A 21,456-nucleotide genomic window follows, 5' to 3' on the forward strand; every position below is an offset into this window, starting at 1 on the left:
TCTGGTGGTTCTTTATTTTGTTTTATGTATATATATGTGTGTGTGCATAAATGTGTATGGAAATACATATATACACATACATATAAGATATATGAAAATACAATTAAAATATATACACAGTATAAAATATATACACAGTAAAATATATATATACAGATACACAAATATATACACATATACACAAAGATATATGAAAATACAATTAAAATATATACACAGTATAAACTATATACACAGTAAAAAAAATAGAGATTTTTATCCCCCCTAGGGCATGTTTTTCAACGGTAGAAGAATGCGTTAGACCTTCCTCATCCCTCCACCTACCCCTCTCCCTGCAAGCAGGTGCAGCACATGGTGATGTAATCAGGCTTCTGGGGTTCTTACAGACCCAACTGGGACTCTATCTTCAGCAGCTCAGGCCCATCCATTCATCTTTGCTTCTTTGGAGTTGGATGGAGCCAGAAAACTGAAAGACCCACATTCTTTTTCTTCTTTTGTAGTTGTTTGTGCCCTGCTTTGATGTGTAGCATTTCTATTCAAACAGAAAGGATCAATAAGTGTATATGGCATTATCTGGTTCCACATCTTACCCATGTTAGAGGATAAAGGGATCTTGTTCATTTTTTTGTTCTGAAACAAGATCTATATTAATATTTGTTTCGTTGGGCAGAGTTTCATTATTTCTTTCTCTGTCTGACTGCAAGCATCTAGACTTGTTCCAAGATGTCCTTAAGTGACAGGTCCCTCACCTTCCACTGTATCCAGGGCAGATTCTGTGATATGTTATTATTCTCGATACCTTAACAACCACTTAACTTTCTTATCTCTAGGAACTGGTCTCTGGCTCTGTTTTAGATTTCACATCTCAACACCTTCCCCCTTGCCCCCGGCCCCCAGAAACTTTGGTTTTCTCTCTGTTCCTAAAATTCTCTATCTGCTGATCTTTTCACAGTGAACATTCTTTTGGTGATTCAGCTTAGATGTCCCAAGAGAGGATTTCCCTGACCACTCAATCTAAGGTGACGATTGTCACTGTATCACATTACTCTAGTTGTTTACAGAACATTTATTCTAGGACATTTTCTGGTTTAGTTTTTTTTTTTTTTAAGATTTTATTTATTTATTTGACAGACAGAGACCACAAGCAGGCAGAGAGGCAGGCAGAGAGAGAGGGGGAAGCAGGTTCCTCGCTGAGCAGAGAGCCCAATGCGGGGCTCGATCCCAGGACCCTGAGATCATGAACTGAGCCGAAGGCAGAGGTTTAACCCACTGAGCCACCCAGGTGCCCCACTGGTTTAGTTTTTATTGTCTGTCTCATTCTGCCAGAATCATGAGATCAGCTCACTCACTTCATCGGCTGCACTTGGAACACAGGGTAGCTCGTAACAGTCACTATATATGAATGTGTTGAATTAATGCTAATAGAGGCATGAAGGCTATGTATTCAAGCAGACTCAATTTTCTGACTGGGTCTGGATCTTGAAACAAAGTCTATATCTATAAGCTGATATCTTTTTTTTTTTTTTAAAGATTTTATTTATTTATTTGACAGAGAGAGATTACAAGCAGGCAGAGAGTTAGGCAAAGAGAGAGAGAAGAGGAAGCAGGCTCCCTGCTGAGCAGAGAGCCCGATGTGGGACTCGATCCCAGGACCCTGAGATCATGACCTGAGCTGAAGGCAGCGGCTTAACCCACTGAGCCACCCAGGCACCCAAGCTGATATCTTTTTAATTTTTCTGGATTGGCAGTAAATCAGGGTATTTTAACCAAGTCAGAGAAAAGACTAAGAATAAATGATTCACCAACAAAGAAATTGCCAGATCTATGGACTGTTTCATGTGACATACAGGTTCCTATTTATAAGGCTTTATGATGATGGTGTTTTCCTTGATGGTGCATTACATAGATATATGTATGTTTTAGGGTTAGGCCTTGAGCCTTACACGAATACCATATTAATTCATTATCTGTAGCCTTTCAAACATCAAAACAAATAAGAATGAAACGAGTTAATGGTAAGCATCTATTCTAGATGACTAGGATAAAAGAAGCTAATACTCATAACCTTTAATCAGGTTGAACAAATGCTTTTTGTGTGTGTGTGTTTTTTTTTTGTTTGTTTGTTTTTTTCTTTCTTTTTTTTTTGAATTTATTTATTTTCAGAAAAACAGTATTCATTATTTTTCCACCACACCCAGTGCTCCATGCAAGCCCTCTATAATACCCACCACCTGGTACCCTAAACTCCCACCCCCCCCCCCGCCACTTCAAACCCCTCAGATTGTTTTTCAGAGTCCATAGTCTCTCATGGTTCACCTCCCCTTCCAATTTACCCAAAAGCACATACCCTCCCCAATGTCCATAACCCTACCCCCCTTCTCCCAACCCCCCTCCCCCCAGCAACCCACAGTTTGTTTCGTGAGATTAAGAGTCACTTATGGTTTTTCTCCCTCCCTATCCCATCTTGTTTTATGGATTCTCCTGAAGAGAAGTGCCCATGTGTTACCACTACGGGGAATCACGGAGAGGATTCTCCCGGAGATTTATTTATCCTTTCTGACTAATGAAATTAATCTTGACTCTCAATAAATAACAGTAATTCACATACTGGCAAGTATCAAAGGATTTTATAAATATAAGTGGATCATACGGATAATCAGTCTTTACAGAGTAGGTGATGGGATTTATAAAATCTTAGCTATCAACTAAGTGACCTGGCAACCAATATTAGTGGTCAGGAATATAGTATATTTGAAATACTCAAGTCTAGCACTGATCAGGTTTGCAAGAAGTTATGTTAGGATAGCACCATTGTTTTGATTGACTTAGACAATGTTTCAAAATGGGTAAAATCCAGATCTGCAACGGAAAATCCAGATCTTTGTCTTCTCTCAAAGAATTGGGTTATCTGTCCTCCAATGAGCCTTTGTTGCCACACGGCGACAGGCAACAGAACAGAGTGGTTTCTCATCTCTTCACTGCCCCTTGTTCTTCCACACATTGTCAGCCTCTCACTGCAGTTTTTTGTTTTTCCTGCCTGTGTCCTGTATACAGTGTATTGTCAAATCTGTCAACCGTTCTGGATGATAGTCAATTACGTAGTAATACCTAATTCATACTAGGGAAATATCAAATTGTTTTACCTGTCTTGATATCACAGAAATATTATATATTTTTTGCATAAATGTTGTACTGTGGTGAATTAAGTCAAAAGGTAACTGAAACTTTGAAGGGGGGTCGGGGGTAGCGGGGTAGGGAGAGGGGGGTGGGATTATGGACACTGGGAGGTCTGTGCTATGGTGAGAGCAGTGAAGTGTGTAAGCCTGGCGACTCCCAGACAGGTACCCCTGGGGCTAATAGTGCATTATATGGTTATAAAAAAATTTAAAAAAAGGTAACTGAAACTTTGAGATACTTAACTATACAATAATAAAAGATAATATTATTTTGTGTTTTTAAAAAATTGTCACAATTTTGTGTTAAGTGGTATGAATCTGACACATTCTTTTACCTAAGATTGCATAGTAAAATGATCAATGCAAGAGTATTACCAGAATATATTGGCACATGTCCACCATATTGGTGAATGAAAATTTATACTTATTTTGTAACGTTTCCTGATTACAGGTATTACACATATTTATGGTAGAAAAACTTGTGTGCAGAAAAATTCAGAGAAAAACAAAAAATATCCATAATCTGACTACATTAAATAATGGGTATATATGTGTGTGTGGGAGGTGTTTGTGTGTGTTGTGTGTGAATATACATATCTAAGCATGCATAAATTTTTTATAGTAATATTGTATAGTTTTTTGTTTTTATCTTTTGTATAGTCTTTTAAAGCAAAATTTAATATTAATATTTTGAATAGTTATTCATTTTCAATACATTGTCAATAATTTCCCATGTCACTAAATTTAGTAGACCTTTCCAAGAGAGGAAATAGATGTGTTTTTTTTCTTTGTATTTATAACAAATAACAAATAAGAATATTTCATTTAATTTTAAAAGTATCAACTTTTAACTGACCCTGGTTAGGGTCCATCTTGCTCAGTTCATTTCAAAGGGGAAAGATCTATAAAGAAAAGCAAAAATTCATAATAAATAAATAAATATTAGTCCACAAAGAAGTAAAGATTTATTTTCTTCATTCTATATTCTTTACTAAGGTTCTGATTTGATTTGGCATCGTAAGCAAGACTTAGAGATATTTTTACCCTAACAGAAAGGCAAGACATGCTATTTTAAGAAAACTGCTACTAACATCTGAATGATCCCTATTTTTCCGTATTCTATTTTGATAAAAATAGAATAGCAATTGAAAATGAATAATTCAAAGAAACTATGTTATCCTTTGCTAAATAGGGTCCCCTTTCTTCCTTCATTTGATTAAGCAGAAGAACCAGTCAGTATGATTTGGAGAAACTTTTACACTTGATCTTAGCCAAAAGGCCGAGAAGCGATGGATTTGGAGAAACTTTTAATGACCATGTATATGTTTGGAGCTAAGTATGGGCTCCTTCACAGTTCACCAGCATTAAATTCATAGCTCCACTCTATGGCTAATAATTGTGTCAGCAATGGAATGACTGAGTTCTATCCAGCACACCCAATGAAACCCATGTAAAATTCCATTTCCAAACAGATTTGATAAGTTTTTAATTTTTATTTCACTTTATAGATGAGAAAACAGACCCAGAGAAAAAAGTATCATGACCAAGTAACATGGGAATTTAGCAGGAGGGTGAGGGAGAAATCATAGCCCTGTATAGTACTTACCCATTAAATCATCATGTTCCTGGAAACTCATATTGCCTGGTTTACTCAATTTCAATGAATGTGCAGATCATGTGTTTTCCAAAATAATAATCTTTAAGCTTTCTATCCTCTTAACTGTTTTTTTTTTAAAAGATTTTATTTGCTTGAGAGAGGGAGAGAATATAAGCAGGAGGGAGGGGCAGAGGGAGAAGCAGACTCCCCACTGAGCAGAGAGCCCAATGCAGGACTTAATCCCAGGATGCTGGGATCATGACCTGAGCCAAAGGCAGATGCTTAACCTACTGAGCCAGCCAGGAACCTGCTTAAACACTGTCTTAACTTGTCATTCACTTTCTTTTTTCTGACTCCAGGGCTGTGGTTTCTGACCCGACTTCATATACCAGAGAAACATAATATTATCAAAATATAATTAGCACTTTTCTTGATTAATTGTGCTAAGATTGAGTTATTGAAAATAAAAATAAAGATAATTTTCATACTGCTTTATATATCGAGAAACACATTCTCATTTTAAAAGCAGAAAATTAACTTGGGGTAATTGACTTTCTATCCTTGCTGTTTTTTAATTTTCTCTTTTTAATGCAAATAATAAAGAAACTGCTGAATATTATACCCAACAATGCCTAATTACTATCTAACTAAAGCAGAAATCATGCAAAGGTGACTTGTTTTTGCAAATCAGTCACTGTAGGATGTTCCACTAAAGAAAAGCTTTGTCTTGAAATAAACACAGCATTGCCATCTGAGATATGTAATGATTCAAGTGCACATTTCAGTTTGTTAATACGCAAAGCAATCTTTCAGGCAGTATAGACATTTCTCTCTTTAAAAATGGTCATTTGTTATGATCCCGCAATTTATAATCCCAGATTTTTGTAAAAAATATTTTAATCGCCTAGATTAAATTGCAGCCATCGGCTCGTCAGTGGTTTTCTAGAAGTCTCTCTTTACCGCTCTCTTTGCCCCAGCTACCACCTGTCCTCCGGCTCATGTCTGCGTTTTCAGCAGCTGCCTTATTTACTTGGTTATTATGTTGATATCAAACGTCCAGTGATCTTGATCAGGCATTAGAAAGTAAATCACAGCTGAGATCCCAGAAAAGCTCCCTGTAAAGGTACCATTTTGCCTTTCGCACATAACGGGCTATTTCGTCACTGGCATTCCCATGCTTCCCAAGCCTTAACAACTAAGCTAAAATAACTGCATTTTTTTTTCAGCCACCCTCTGACTGTTGAACTGTGGAACAATTCTGCTTTCGTTTCTCTCTAACCCTCTAGAAAATAAAGTTATTTAAGTATAGTTCTGGGATTCTTATTGTCTCTAAATGTCATCTGCTGTGGCCAGAAAGGTTTCGAGGCGATGAGAAATTGATTTACCCAGAAAACAAGGAGCCTCGTTTTTAACTCTTCCTAATGGCCTTCACGAGGGAATTAGAACATCCTCCTCAGAAAGGCTGACATGTTCTGGCATGGACGGGGGCTGAGCTGCACTATAAACATGTTAGTGTCTTGACTGTGAATTGCTTGCCACCTAGATGAATGCTCGTCACAGTCTCCGGGAGACACTTGTCACAGCCTCGCGGGGACCTGCTTATCATTCATGTGGTCACTTCCATTACCTCTGCTCAGACTGTGCTGACCTGCTATTAGTGACTCTAATTTAATTTCCCTCACTAGTGTCATGGGTTATTTCTTCCATTACTTGAGAGATTTAATTTACAGGGTAAACTCCATCAGATGAGAGAAGGAATTTTTCATGACAGTAGGAACAAGTACCTTTGAAGATTAAGATGATGCTGGCTATTTATCTTGGTCATCTCAGTAGCTGGCAGTTGAAACTTCATTGAATGGTAATATATTCCTGTATTGATGGTGCCTCTGACAGGAATTAAGCGGTGTATGTTTGACTGATTTTATGGAGTCACTGTTTTGGCGCTATTCATTCAGAGAATCTTAAGTAACAGGTACAGCATAATTTCCAGAAGATAGAGAAAGAAGAAAAGGATATTATTTCCCTCTTGTTCCCCTATAGACTTCAGACTATGACTTCCCTCACTTTTATTCTATTTCAAAAGAATGGCAGTGGGGAAAAAAAGGTCTTAATTGTTTAAGATTAGATTAAAGCCTTCAAAGATGTTATTTTCCCTGTTTGTAGATTTGACTTCAAGAAATGCCTAATAACAGGATCCCTTTAGAGTACAAAATAATGAAGGCAGGACTGACGGGCGGGGCATTGGGGAATATGAAACAATTTAAGTGCATTCATTATTTTGTCTATTTTTATCACTAATTGCCAGAAAGTTTAAATATTTTCACTCACTTACCCCCCTCATTCTTCATCTCAAAACCTTGTCTACATGGATTATTCTTTTCTCCAAGTTCTTGACTTACAAAGTCTCAGCAGTCTTGACAGATAATCACTGCTTTTCTTGGTCTGAGTTTTGTCCCCAAATGACTAGTGTCTTGTGAAGTTTCAATAAAGAAAGTTCAAACACAGAGCTTCATGTCTCTGTGGGGAGAAAGAGAGACAGAAAGAAAGAGAGGGAGGGAGGGAGAGAGAGATATGAATGTCTATGCCTATCATTTTTTCCATCTTCATTGCTGCCTTTCTTGTTCAAGCCCCCAAATTGGGTTCATTCTCAATACTTTACTTTCTTTCACACCTTAGATCTAATCCTTTAGAAAATACTCTGCTTTCAAAATTGATTCCGAATGCCACCACTTCTCTCAAACACAAATTTCTTTGAGTGCCAGAGCAGACATCCATCCTGCACTTCTAGGGAGCAGTGTGCCGGCTACCATCAGACATCAGGACTGGGGTGGGGAAAGGAGTCAGAAGGAAGACTGACATCAGAGAGCTCATCTATTTCAAAACTTCAGTCCTAAGAAAAAGGGAAAGGTTTTTCTTCACATCCTTTGCTTTTTTCAATTTTTATCTCAACTTTTCTACTGTCTTATTTAGGGGAATGAGTAATATTTTATTTAAATCAGTTGATACTTCCATTCCCCTTTGGTCTGGGTTGGTCATGTGATTTCATTCTGACCAAGAGTCACACAGAAACTCCTGAGGTGATTTTATTCCAAGATAACAGAAAGAAAGACAAAAAAATCTTCCTCCAAGTCTTCCTTCTCACTGGGAACACTAAAATGGTACTTGAAGCTGGGGAAGCCATGTTGTGGCAGAAAGGGAAAGCATGGGGATGACAAACCAATGCAAAATGACAAAGAACTTGGATCCTTAGTGACTTTGCTAAGTGACTGAAACAATACTTCTGGGATTCAAGTTGAATAAATAATAATAGCTACAAATAGTTGAGTTGAGTTGGGTTTGCTATCTGTAGCAAAAACCATTTCAAACTGATATACTTCCACATAATTTTGCCCCGGATTTCCTATTATCATGATCCTCCATCCAGTGTTGAGTGATCTCATTCTTTTTGCTTGGAACCTGGTGCAATCCATTTGCCTAAACCAAGATTGGAAAGTGCATTTTTGGTTACTATGCCTTTTCTGCCAGATGAATTTAGACTCCATTTTCTACACTTAGTGCTTTTCACTTTGCTGGGGTCACAGGTTAGGGTGTTGTTTAGCTTGTTACAAGGTCAGGTTTTCAGCCATGTTTTCTATCCCATTAACCAGCATGTACTGTTCTGAGGTACCTGGATGCCCTAATCGAAGTAAATCTTTAGATAAGGATAAATCTAAGCAGTTCTTCGATTTATGGTTATATTTTATTCCCCCTAAATGAGATAATGTTTGTGATTACTTCTTGTCAGTTATTAAGAACTAAACATAATGTGTGGATACTATTAATGTTATCACCACCATCATCATTATTACTGTTGTTATTGTCCTCTTTCTTCTCCATGTACATAATGACCTTCTACTCCCAGAGCTAGCATTCTGACTAGTATTGCCATGATCAGTATAGAGGGTTTCAATGGAATGAGATTTCAACTGAATGAGATTTCAAATGAAATGAGATTCTTCTAAGATGTTTGAAATAAGAAAAACGTCATTGTCTTCTGAGGGTTTAGTTAGAAAATTAATGCAGAAAGACCAGAATATGTCAACATAAAGAATCTCCAAGGCTATAAAACTTGATTGTAACCTGAATGAATATATGAACATATATAAAGTGAATGGATATCACCTAAAGGAGGGGCTTAGTCTTCCATGGAAACATAAATAAAAAGAGTTATAGAGCCAAACATGACAATGATCTTTAATAACATCCAGGGAAGAGAAACTTTCCCCACTGCATGGGAATATTCTGGCTCTTGAAGTTTGTTTGTATATTGTCGTTTCTCCCTTTTCAAGGACTCCCCAACTCTTAAAATAGGATTTTCAATTTTGACAAAACTAGTTTCTTTCTTAGGGGGACTTCTGAATGAGTTTTAAGACTATGCAGATATACTTCTTTTTAGTGATTGAATTGGTTTTAAGGAATGTGATTCCTTACCAACTCCCAGAAAGAATATACTTTTTATTTTTTCTGTTTGGAAAGAGGGAGATGATCTTTGGGGTGATGGAGTGGATTGTACTTTGGTAAAACTTGACGACTCTGACAGTTGGACACATAGAGTCATTGACCTTGAAACTATTGTGAAATTGAAAAATTGCTGAGATTCAGAATAGCAGTAATTGTAGAAAATTTAAATAAAATCTGTAATTCAATTATATGCCTAATTTAGGTTTTCTAGAGACAAGATGTTTAGTATTGTTACAACACATATTTACTAATTATTTTCTATTAATGTGTGTACAATATATAATTTAAAATGAATAATTCATTGTGGGTTTGTTTGATTAATTCTTCTGTGCACTCCTTTGTCCTTGGAAACCCAGAGGAGTAAAATATTACATTTGCTCTTGTGCTTGTCCATGAATGAGTGGATCTAAACGCCTAGTTGGGCAGTGATTAATCAGATCCGGCCTGCCCTGGAACAGCTGTGTCCAGGACATCTCCCCTTGGAGTTGGTCAGAAGCATAATTTACCTCTAGGGATGGCATATGTCTTAATTTATTTTACAATTTTCTCCAGTGATTTTTTATTTTTTTTAAGCTTTCAAACGCAGGTGACATTTTGGTGAAGTATTAAGAGAACCAGATTTCTTGTCAAAGATCAAGGTTCTAGGTCTGTCTCACCCCACTGATTAACAGATTGACCTTTGGGAAATCACTTGTCAGCTCTGCATTGTACTCTAGGGCACAGTTTAATATTCTTTTCTTTAATTACCTTGCCATGTTGTCAAGAGCAACAAATAAAACTATCTATCTATCTATCTATCTAGATAGATAGATAGATATACACTACACGTTTATATTTTGAGAGTGCCTTGGAAAAGTTAGTTAAAATGTTTTGTGTTTCTAAAACATAGTATTTGTTCTCATTGTTGTATAAGTGCTGGGCTACAATTTTCGTGGCATAGGCTTACAAGCAAAATTACAAAGCTTTTTATTTATCTATGCCTGGCCTTAATACTTCTGGGAGTTTCATTCCCTTTAGTGGAAGAACACTCGATCTGTGATCTCCTGAGAAATTCCAACATTTCCCAAAATTTGTCTTAGACAAATTTAGACAATTAGACAAACTTAGACAATTAAAATCTCTCCATTTCCTCTACAAAAGCATCACTAAATGCCAGACTTTCTGCCACACAAATCTGGTCCGCGGGTACCCTGTACCCACCATGATCACACAAGCGAATATTCAATCTTCTCATCTTATTCTTTCCTTTCTAGTGGTTTGCATGGGAGTCCTGCACACTGATCTGGTGCTCACACTGGCATCAAATTCTACTGTAGTGTCCCTCTGCCCCAACTAGGAGACTTCTGCTTTAGCAAGCCCTGTGTCACTTCTCTGCCATTCTTGGCTCCATGGGAGGAGCAGAATGGCCCCCGGCAGCCCTCTCTTATTTTCAGGCATATGCAGGGGTGAATCTGAGAAGACTGCTATCTTGTCAGAGATCAAGATGAAAGGAAGAACTTGCTTTCCCTTATATTTGGTTTTCTGTACTCTAGATTGCTCAAAAACATCTGAAGATTCAGCTTCCCTCCTCTTTGTCCTGGGGTACCCGGCAGGGTGAAGGTCTATCCCTTTTCCTTAGCTCTTATTTCATTTTTTTTTTCTTCTATCATTAGTGTATATCTAGCAGGGTAGGACATTGGAAAAGGAAATGCCAGTCGATTCTACTAGATAATATTTCATTCACAACTTGCCTCTCTAAAGCCTGGATGGAGGGATTTTGAACTTAACTGTCAAAAATTTGTAATTTTCCACTGTGATTTCTCTACATGTGCTGGATGAGTAAAGTTTTGTTAAAAGTGAAGAAACTCAATGAACAAGGTGAACAGAGAGGGAAAACACATGGATTATTCTGTTATATAAATTCTTCTTTGTGCAATTTCTTTTTGACAAGAGAGCTTACAGCATTGCCCAAAATGATGATTTCTGAGAAAGGGGAAAACTTGAAATGTGAACATTGAACATTTGGCTCTCCAAAATGGTTTAAAAAAACATATCCAGAAGTATAAATTATAAATATGACATATACTATAGTAATTTCATTCTGTTTTAATGAACTTTATTTTTCTTGTATTCTTACAAAACTGTGCGTTGGCTGACAGCTACCTTTTGCAAAAATATGTCTTTATAAAATAATTAATTGTTGTATCATTTAGAGGGAGATAAAAGATCTCTGTGAAGTGCTTATGGACTTCATTGAGATGTCTGTGTGTTTTAATTAATGCTGATCACTTGCGTGCACACTAGAAGGACTTAATAAACAGTAAGTAATTAATTACCTTTAAATATTTGGAGGAATATGAAATGAGGTCATGATATAAATCAGGTTTAATTCAAAAAATTATTAGAACTAATAGATTATATTTGTACCTGGTACCATATTTGTAAAAAGAAGAGGGCTTGAGGGATAGGAAATAAAAAGAGGAAAGAGATCAGAGGTTCCATCAAATATTAAATATCAAACAATTTTGACTTAGAGGCAGCGGCCCTACTCCTCGAAGTTAATAGTCCATTCAGAGTAGGAGGTAAGCACGTAAAACGAAAAGAAAGAAAGAAAACAAAAGGAATACTGCAAAATACAGTGCTGTAAATGCTATAATCAAATTATGACCAAGTGGTTTCAGAATTCTACAGTAGAACTGCTAAAATATCAGTCTCTTCCTAAACTTGCATTGTGTCCTCATGCATAAATTTAGACTCCATTAACCATATGAGAATATATCACAATGTCCTGATATTGACAAAATTAAACTTGTTAGCCCTTCATTCTTTACCTCAACTGACCTTCCTTCAGGTCAAGGTGTCCAAGTTGCATGTTATGCTTGTCAGTCACGGAACTCTGGGACATGGCTGTGATACAATGATTCTTTAAAAACATTACAGTTTATCTGTACACCGTTTCTTATAGAAGAAACTCTGAAAGGAAGATGTGCTGTTACTTAAAAACAAGTCAACAAACAAAACTTCCATGAACACTTTAGCTGAGATTCTGTCCCTTTGAGCTTTTTCAAGAGCGCAGGGAGTTCTTAGGTCCGGATGCGAGAGACGCGCAGCCCAACCCACCTCAGCGCAGTTTCGCACCATCAAGTCTAGTCCTGACTGGAAGGCTTTTGATGCAAATACTTCTTAGTTTATTTGTCTCCAGGCATAGTGAGCCATTGCATCTCCTGCTTTCCATAAGCTTCCTCGGAGCATACCTATAGCTGGCATCTAGCTACATAACCTGGCATATTTCCAGTTTCTCTGTGTCTGTGTTCATTGAGCTTCTAGAAACTAAGCTCTGCCTTCCCGGAAGCGGAAGCCACACCGGCAGCAGCCATGATGGGGTCCCTGGAAGCCTGTCCCTGAGGCTGGGTGAAAGATGGCAGCCGTGAACGAATACGATGATGCTGCTTTGCCAATACTTCACCCAATGTTTAACAAACCAAACATTCATGTAGGCTCTTTTTAGGATGAAGTTTCTTTTAGTGCTTACTTCAAACAAGACCTCAAGGACTCTACACCTGCCACCCTCCTCCTTTGAGCAACAGCTTCTCTCCCGAGCTCCTGTTCCTAAAACAACCACGCAAATGTCTGCCCAGGGAGAACAGCCCATGTCATGTACTGTGGCTGTCACAGTAATGGCTGCCGTAAAACAAATGCATTCTTTTTTTTTTTTTTTAATTTTTTAAAAAAGATTTTTATTTATTTATTTGACAGACAAAGATCACAAGCAGGCAAAGAGGCAGGCAGAGAGAGAGGAGGAAGCAGGCTCCCCGCTGAGCAGAGAGCCCGATATGGGACTCGATCCCAGGATCCTGAGATCATGACCTGAGTGGAAGGCAGCGGCTTTAACCCACTGAGCCACCCAGGCGCCCAAACAAATGCATTCTTTAAACAAGAAGAAAATCAGGTCCAGAGCAGTAAAGAGCTCTTCCTACTTGTTAATGAGCTTTTTATTTTAGGATGTTCTCAGAATTACAGAAAAATTGTGAGTTTGTAGAGAGATTTCCATAAACCCCACACTCCTGTCTCCTTTTATTAACATCTTATGTTACTGTGGTACATTTGTCACAATTAATGAACCGATATTGATGTGTTATTATTAATTAAAGTCCATCTTCACTCAGATTTCCTTAGTTTTTACCAAAAATCGGTTATTTCTGTACCCAAAATTTAATGTGGTATCCAGAATACCACATAAAATTGACTTGTTGTGTCTCCATAAGCTTTTCTTGGCTTTGACAGTGACACAGATGGCCTCAACATTCTCCTCAGTTTAACTAAACTTGAGACAAGGTTCTTCCGGATGGAAGGTCCATGATATCCCTTTTCTTAGAGAATTTTCTTTAGGTAACATGCAACTGTAAATTACATGCCCACCTCTTTGAGACCTTTGGAAATCTCTGGGCCTCTTGTCACTTTCCCAGCCCAGTAGTGTCCTTCTTAAAGACCTGGGAACCATCTCTGAAATATAAATATACGCTAAAATACAAATGTAAATGGAGTATCAATGTAATATGATATACATATAAATTGATGACAAGCTGAGATATACATAAAAGCTGGGAAACAGCACCGCTAAATCCCAGCCTCTATAGCTGGGTAGGAAACTGACTTCCTGGGGCCAATTAGCAAACACAGATGGCCTAATCACAGAGAAAAACATTTGCAAACTCAGGAATAACTCAATGTGCTTGACACATCCCATCGATCAATCTCTCCCCTAATGTCTTCTGGTACTTTTCCACTAGTTCATTCCAGCACTTACACACACCCTTTTGCCTTTTGTTGCCATGAACTCAAATTCTCCCTTGTTGAAGCCTTTCTTGCTAGTTTAACTTTGGTGCAGTTTGTGTTTTCCCAGTAGTTTCTGAGATTTCCCCCACACACACCTTTTTTTAATGATCTTGATACTTTCGAGCAGTCCTGGACAGGTGCTTTGTACAATGTCCCTTAACTAGGATTTATCTGATATTTTTCTCATGATTAGACTGGGGCAGTGCCTTTTGGGGTGGCAGAGCATAAAGGGCCATTTTCATCAGACCACATCAAGGGTACATAACAGTCACACGACTTATTCATTATTGATGTCGACTTTCATTACTTGGCTGAGGTCATTTTTATCAGCTACCCCCTCCCACTTTTCTCTACCATATTTACTATAAGCAGCACACAACTAAATGGAAGTATGCTCCCTTTCTTCAGGGTGGAGTATGTATATATATTCTGTGGAATTATTTTGAATGGGAGATTTTGTATCTTTTCCATTTATTAATTTGTTCATTTATATTAATATGGATGTATGGATTTTTCTTTTATACTTAGGGTTATAACTCAATGCTCCTCCATTTATTTTGTTGCTCAACTATTGAGAGTGCTTTCAGTGGCTCCTGTGTCACTAATATACCTCTACCTTATCTGCCTGTCTGTCTGTCTGTCTATCTATCTATCCATCTATCATCATCTAGTTAGCTAGCTATCATCTGCCTATCTAAAGGACTTCCTTACTCTCTGGAATTGCAAGATATTTCAGGCTTATCCTGTATATTTTCTGCCTCGGTTCCAGATCCAGTCATTTTTTCAAAAAGGTCTGGTTCCTCTTATTTGAGAATGGTATTAGAAATAAATATCTGGGCTTTAAGTAGGCTAGTAGTTATCGGGATAAGCCTTCTGAGCTTGCAGAGGAAGAAAATATATATGTGTATACTAATTTGTATGTGTATGTATATTTATAAACATTTCTATATGTAATTACCTGTATCTAAATAAACAAGAGCTATAATTGGCTAAATCAGTTTATATTGATGTCTCCAACTCTAGTTCATTAACAATTGGATTATTCTAGCCTTCTCCCCTTGCTTATCTGTAAACTCCAACTCCCACAGTGAGAAACATGGCTCCCACCATTTGCCTTTGCCTCCCATTTACTTGTTTAACTACAGTATAATGTATAGCAGAATTGTTAACCTGTATTCCTATGGGAAATAACTTTATCAGCTAGAGTGCAATGCTTATGCACAGTTCCTTTTGCCTTTAGTTTTGTATACTCCACTCATTTCCAAAGCTACTTAGGTCAACACTGTCCCTACCCATCCCTATCAGTGAGGTTTTTTTTATATATTTAAAATACAGTTAGAATCTTTTTCACATTCTATAGTCTATTCAGGGTTTCTTTTAACTTCTTAAATGATATTTTAAAAATTTGGATACATTAATGTCCACTCCATGATTATTGGTTTTAGACCTTTTTTCTTTGCTAATACAGCTGACCCTTGAACAACCTGGAGGTTAGTGTGCCAACACTGTGCATAGTTGAAAATTCATGTATAACTTTTGACTCCCCCCAAACTTAACTACTAATAGTCTAATGTTGACCAGAAGCCTTACTGATAACATAAATGGTTGATTAACATGTTTTTTATGTTATGTGTATTACATATTGTATTCCTACCAAAAAAAAGCTAGCAAAAAGAAAATGTTATTACTATAATTATAAGGAAGCGAAAATATGTAATCTTTAGTTTAATTCCGTTTGACCAGAAAGCATACTTTTTATGATTTCTACTCTTTTAAAATTGTTAAGGTATGTTTTCTGGCCCAGAACATGGTCTATCTTGGTGAAAATTCCATGTGAGTTTTAGAAGATGTGGATTCTACAGATGTCAATGAAGTAGTTTATAAATGTCAATTAGATCAAATTGATTGGCAGTGCTGCTCAGGTCAACTGTATACTTACTGTTTCTGTTAATTGGATGTATCCATTACTAAAAGGGAGGTGTTGAATCCTCTATTTGTCTTTTTCTCTTTTCAGTTCTATCATTTTTTTTGGCTCACATTATAATTGTTAGGTGCATATACACTTCGGGTTGTTATGTCTTCTTGGAGACTTCACTCCTGTCATTATGTGCCCTGCTTTTTCCCTGATAATTTGTTTTGTTTTGATGCCTTCTCCTTGTCTGAAATTAAAAGAGCTACTCCAGTTTTCTTTTGATTTGCACTGGCATGACATATCTTTCTCCATCTTTTTACTTATAACCTTAGTCTTCTTATGTAGTGTGGGTTTCATGTAGACAACATATGTTTGGGTGTGCTTTTAAAAAAATCATTCTGGGGGCGCCTGGGTGGCTCAGTGGGTTAAAGCCTCTGCCTTCGGCTCAGGTCATGATCCCAGGGTCCTGGGATCGAGCCCCACATCGGGCTCTCTGCTCAGCGGGGAGCCTGCTTCCCCCCCCCCGCCTCCCTCTCTGCCTACTTGTGATCTCTGTCTTTCAAATAAATAAATAAAATCTTTAAAAAAAATTCATTCTGTGTGACAATCTTTGCTTTTTAATTGGTTTATTTAGATCATTCACATTTATTGATATGGTTAGTTCCTTTACTGCACTTGTTTTGTTTCTCTTCTCAACTTTGGACTATCATGTTTGTAACTGTTTTCTATTTGTTGCATATGCTCTTTTTCTTCTTCCTTCTTGTTTTAAATAAGGATTTATTTCAAAGATTTTATTTATTATTTGAGAGACAGCATGCAAGAGAAAGAGCACAATTGGGGGGAAGGGGCAGACTCTCCACTGAGCAGGGAGCCCGACCCAAGGTTCCATGCCTTGATATCATGACCTGAGGCAAAGGCAGACACTTAATTGGCTGAACCACCCAGGTGCCCCTAAATAAACATTTTATATAATTTCCTCTCTCTACTACCTCAGCATATGTATTAATTATGCTTCTCTATTTATTTTTTTAGTGGTTAGTTTAGTTTAGTTTATTTTTTCAGTGGTTGCCCTAGAGTATACAATATGCATTTTTAAGTAATCTAAGTATACCTTCAAATGACTTTATACCACGTAAGTGATAGTGTGGGTATCTTATAACAGAGTCTTCCCAGTTCCTCCTTCCTGTCCCTTATGGCATTGCTGTCATTCATTTATCTATATGCCATAGTCACCGAATACATTGTTAGTATTTTTATTTTGGAAAGAAAAAAGTTTTCTTTTAAATCAATTAAGTATAAGAAAAAGACAAGTTTTTATCTTTATTTCTTCTTCAATCCTTTTCTTTACGTGAATACACATTTCTGACGTATATAATTTTCTATCTGACCTATGTCATATCATTTTCCTTCTGCCTGAAGAAATTAATTTAGCATTTCTTCCAGGGCAGGTCTCCTGGTAATGAATTTCCTCAGTTTTTGTTTGTTTAATTATATATTTTTGTTTCTCCTTAACTTATAAAAGATAATTTCTTTGGATATACAGTTCTAGGTTGCTGGGGTTTTTTCCTTTTAATTTAATACTTAAATAGCTCACTATACTCTTTTATTATGTATGTGGTTTTTACAGATAAGTTAATCCAATTCCTATCCTTGTTCCTTTATAGGTAAAGATATTTTCTCTTCTGGATTTTTTTCAAGATTTTTTCTTTGTCCTTAGTTTTTTGAAACCTGGAACATGTATCTGTAGGTGTGTTGTTTTTTGGTGTCTACACTGCTGGTTTTCTTTGAATTTTCCTGGATTTGTGGTTTGTTATCTTTCATTAATTTTGGATTGCTTTCAGTAATTACTTTTAGCACTACTGCTCTGTTGTCTCTTCTCAACTGGCATTCTGATTCTGGTACATTGTACTTTTTGAAGTTATTCTTGAATTCTTAGAAATCCTGTTCTATTTCATTATTATTATTAGTTTTTGCACTTTTCTGAAGTATGTTTCTATTGATTTATCCTCAATTTGACTCCTGTGTTGTCTACTGATGATCCCATTGAAGGCATTTTCCATTTTAACTAGTGTTGCTGATGTTTAGCCCTTATTTATTTATTTTCCCAAGAGTTTCCATCTCTCTGTTTACATTACCTATCTGTTTTTACATGTTTTCTTCTTTTCTATTAGAATCTATTAGAATCCTTACTATATTAATCACAGTTATTTTAAATTCCCTGTCTAATAATCCAGACAAGTGTATCATATTTGACTTGCTTTATCTCTTCAGACTGCATTTTCTTACTTTTGGCATGCCTTGTCATTTTTTGTTGAAAGCTGGATGTTGTACTGGAAAGAGGGACTACACTAAACAGTTCTTTAGTGTAAGGATTTATGTTAATCTATTAGAAGTTGGGCTGTTTTTAGAATTTGCTGAAGCTACAGCTGAAGCTACAAGGCTTCAAACTTCTTTGGTGTCCCTGCTTTTTTGTCTCTGTCTTCACAACTTTGGGCTTCCCTAGGTACTCCTGCTCTTAGAGAGTGTAGATCTCACAAACCTTTCAATGGTATGCTGTGGCGGCGCATGAGCCTGGTTGTTGTGGTGGGTAAGTTTTGGCCTTCTATAGTCCTTTGACTAAATCCCAATCATTTAGTCATCCTGTGTCTCAGGACTATGATTTTCACTATTGTGTCTCTGGTGATATAGATCCCCTCATCCCCATTACCTGTGCCCTGCTCTCTTCATTGGGTGCAGCATTCTCCATCCATTTCCTTGAGCCACAACCCTTGTTGAGTATGTTTTTCTCCCTTTAGACGAGGCAGAAAAGCTAGAGCAGGATGGAGTGGGAAGAATGCCCTTTCCCCAGATGGGATAAATATCTAATACATTCTTTTCCCCAAGAGAATAGGCTTTTGTTATGGGAACACCTTGGATATATTTCATAATGAACACTATTCTGTTCCTTTTGCTAGAGTTATGAGATTTCTTTTTTGGACCTTCACTATGAACCCCAAAGGGTTCTTGGAGGTAAAACCCCTGACAGCATAATTGGTCCCATTAAGACTGTGTCACCTAGGAGTTCAGCCTCCTGCAATTCATCACAATTACCATTGAAGTATTCCTACCCACTGTGACTTCTGCAGCTTTGGAGCCATGAAAACAGATCTCAGTTTATCTCTAGGACACACTGTTTCTTCAGATTTTCATGTGGCAGTTTGCCCTGCAGCCTCAGTTCTCTGATGGGTCTAAGAAAATTCATTTATTTTCAGTTTTCCAGCTTTTCTTGTTGTAATGATGGGAGTGACAACTGGTCAGCTTTTAAATGTTTGAGATAAAACCAGAAGACCAACACTATTTTTTTATGTAAACGGCTTGACCAATAAAATTCAGAGTGAGACAGGTAACTGCTCCCAGAGATCTCCTATCAGTAGCTCCAAATGTTCACTAAATGTTATCTTACTCCTCCTACACTCACTCTGAGGAGTAGAATTAAAGCAAATCATTCTAAGTGTGGAGTGAGGATAATCTTGGAACGGAAAAAGCTTGAATCACTTGTCAAAGTAATAAACGCATCACAGCAGAAGCAGGTACGGGACTCAACACATAGTCAAGTGTTATAATTTCTTGTCTCAGACTTTCTCTCAGTTTTTACTGACTCTTAATTACAAGCAAAATATGGTCCTATACTCCACTATAGAAGTGAGATTCGGGGACCCTGGGCTAAGCTGTGACCATTCAGACACATGCAACAGCATTTTTTTTTTTTTTTTTTTTTTTTGAGAGAGAGAGAAAGCAAGTATGAGAAAGAGGAGGGGTGGCAGGAGAGGGAGAGAGAGAGGGAAGCTTAAGCAGGCTGCATGCCCAGCGTGGAGCCCACAGTGGTGCTCTAGCTCAGGACCCTGAGATTATACCTGAGCCCAGATCAAGAGTCTGTCACTTACCTGACTGAGCCACCCAGACGCCCCACAGCACCGCTTATCCTAACACATTGTCTTTGCTCATACGCTAATCCCCAATGGGCCAGCGCTGCTGTGCTGTTCCAGAGAAGCACAGCAGTGAAATCTCAAGCAAGACTTTTATATACCAGCGATTTGATCAGCGTGGCTGTGTGAGAACACAGCTTGCAGCTTTAAAACACATGTGCGGTGGTCCCCTCAGGGCACCCTGCAAATCCTCTAGTACCTGGTGCGAGCGCTTAAGCATCAGGATGGGAACTAAGTGTGAAAAGCGGGGACACGAGCCAAGCTGCTTGTCTAAGGGGCAGAACCGTGAGTATCTGTAACGTCATCTGCCGCAGAGTCAGAAAGACGTAAGCGCAGTACAAGGGGAAAGAGATCTGCCAGGGTCCTGCGGCCAAGTCACATCTGGTTTCCAAGTCACCCAGAGCTCTCTGGTTAGGGAGCTCAGCCTGCCGGTGGCAAGAGTGAGATAAAGAAGAGCGTTTCTGCCACGCGCTGACTCAGCAGAGCACGAGGGTGTGCGGGCGTCCAGCCTGAGCGCCCAGCACACAAGAGCGGCGCACTTGACCAGGTTCTGGAATCCAGAATGATCCACAAGATGTGTCCTGTCTCTGCAGCGCCTGCTCCACAGGGCAGAGAGCCGGCGGAAAGAAAGGCAAATATATTCCTTGATTATTTGTTCTCTCAGAAGACCGCAATAACCGAAGTCAACTGTTATTTTGTATTAATTCTCTTAAACAATAAGTAAAAAATGTATCGAGTTGTATTACAAATCTGTTTCTAAGTGGCAAAAAAGGTGAAAGAGGAGTGTGACAAGTGACGTCTTTGAGCAAGGAATGACTGTCTGCGGAGAAAAAGGCCTTGAGTCACACATTTTCACAAAATAAGTTTTTTAGGAAACTCCTTTCAAGGAAGGCTCAATTATTAAATAAGAAGCAAATACCTCTGTGAAGAAAATAACTTATTGGGAAAAAGTAATATAAGCTAAAAATTGTAGAGTGCTTTTATATTGGATTTGAGAAAAGTCTGTAATATGCTGCCTCAAATAAAAATATAGGAGAATGCTGGGTCTGAATAACTTAAAGGATAAAGGAGAGAGATAATCAGAAAATAAAAACAAAACAAAACAAAACACATGACTACCATTTGTTTTTCCCTGAGTTTTCTGTGTAAGATGAATCTGAAGGGTACATTGTTCTTAGAAAAACAGTGATTGAATTGCTACTATGGGAAGACCTGAGGAAAGTTCTATGAGTTAGGATAAAATAGCCTCTCTGTTATAAAAATAATCCTGTCTAGTTGGGGTATCATAGCTCCCCACATCTGTAAGTCAGAAAGCAGCTCAAGATTCACATTTACTGCCAAACGAATGGCACAGCTGTACTGTGTAACAGGAAGGGAAAATTCAGCGGTGGGTTGGCAAACCTTTAATGAAGGGCTATCTGAGGAGGGGGGAGGGGCCCGCATTTGTAGTGTTCACTGATTCCTGTGGTGGTAAATACTCCCGCCATAGCG

This window comes from Neovison vison, chromosome 1 (genome assembly GCF_020171115.1).
Source record: "Neovison vison isolate M4711 chromosome 1, ASM_NN_V1, whole genome shotgun sequence".
In the NCBI taxonomy this organism is placed as follows: domain Eukaryota; kingdom Metazoa; phylum Chordata; class Mammalia; order Carnivora; family Mustelidae; genus Neogale; species Neogale vison.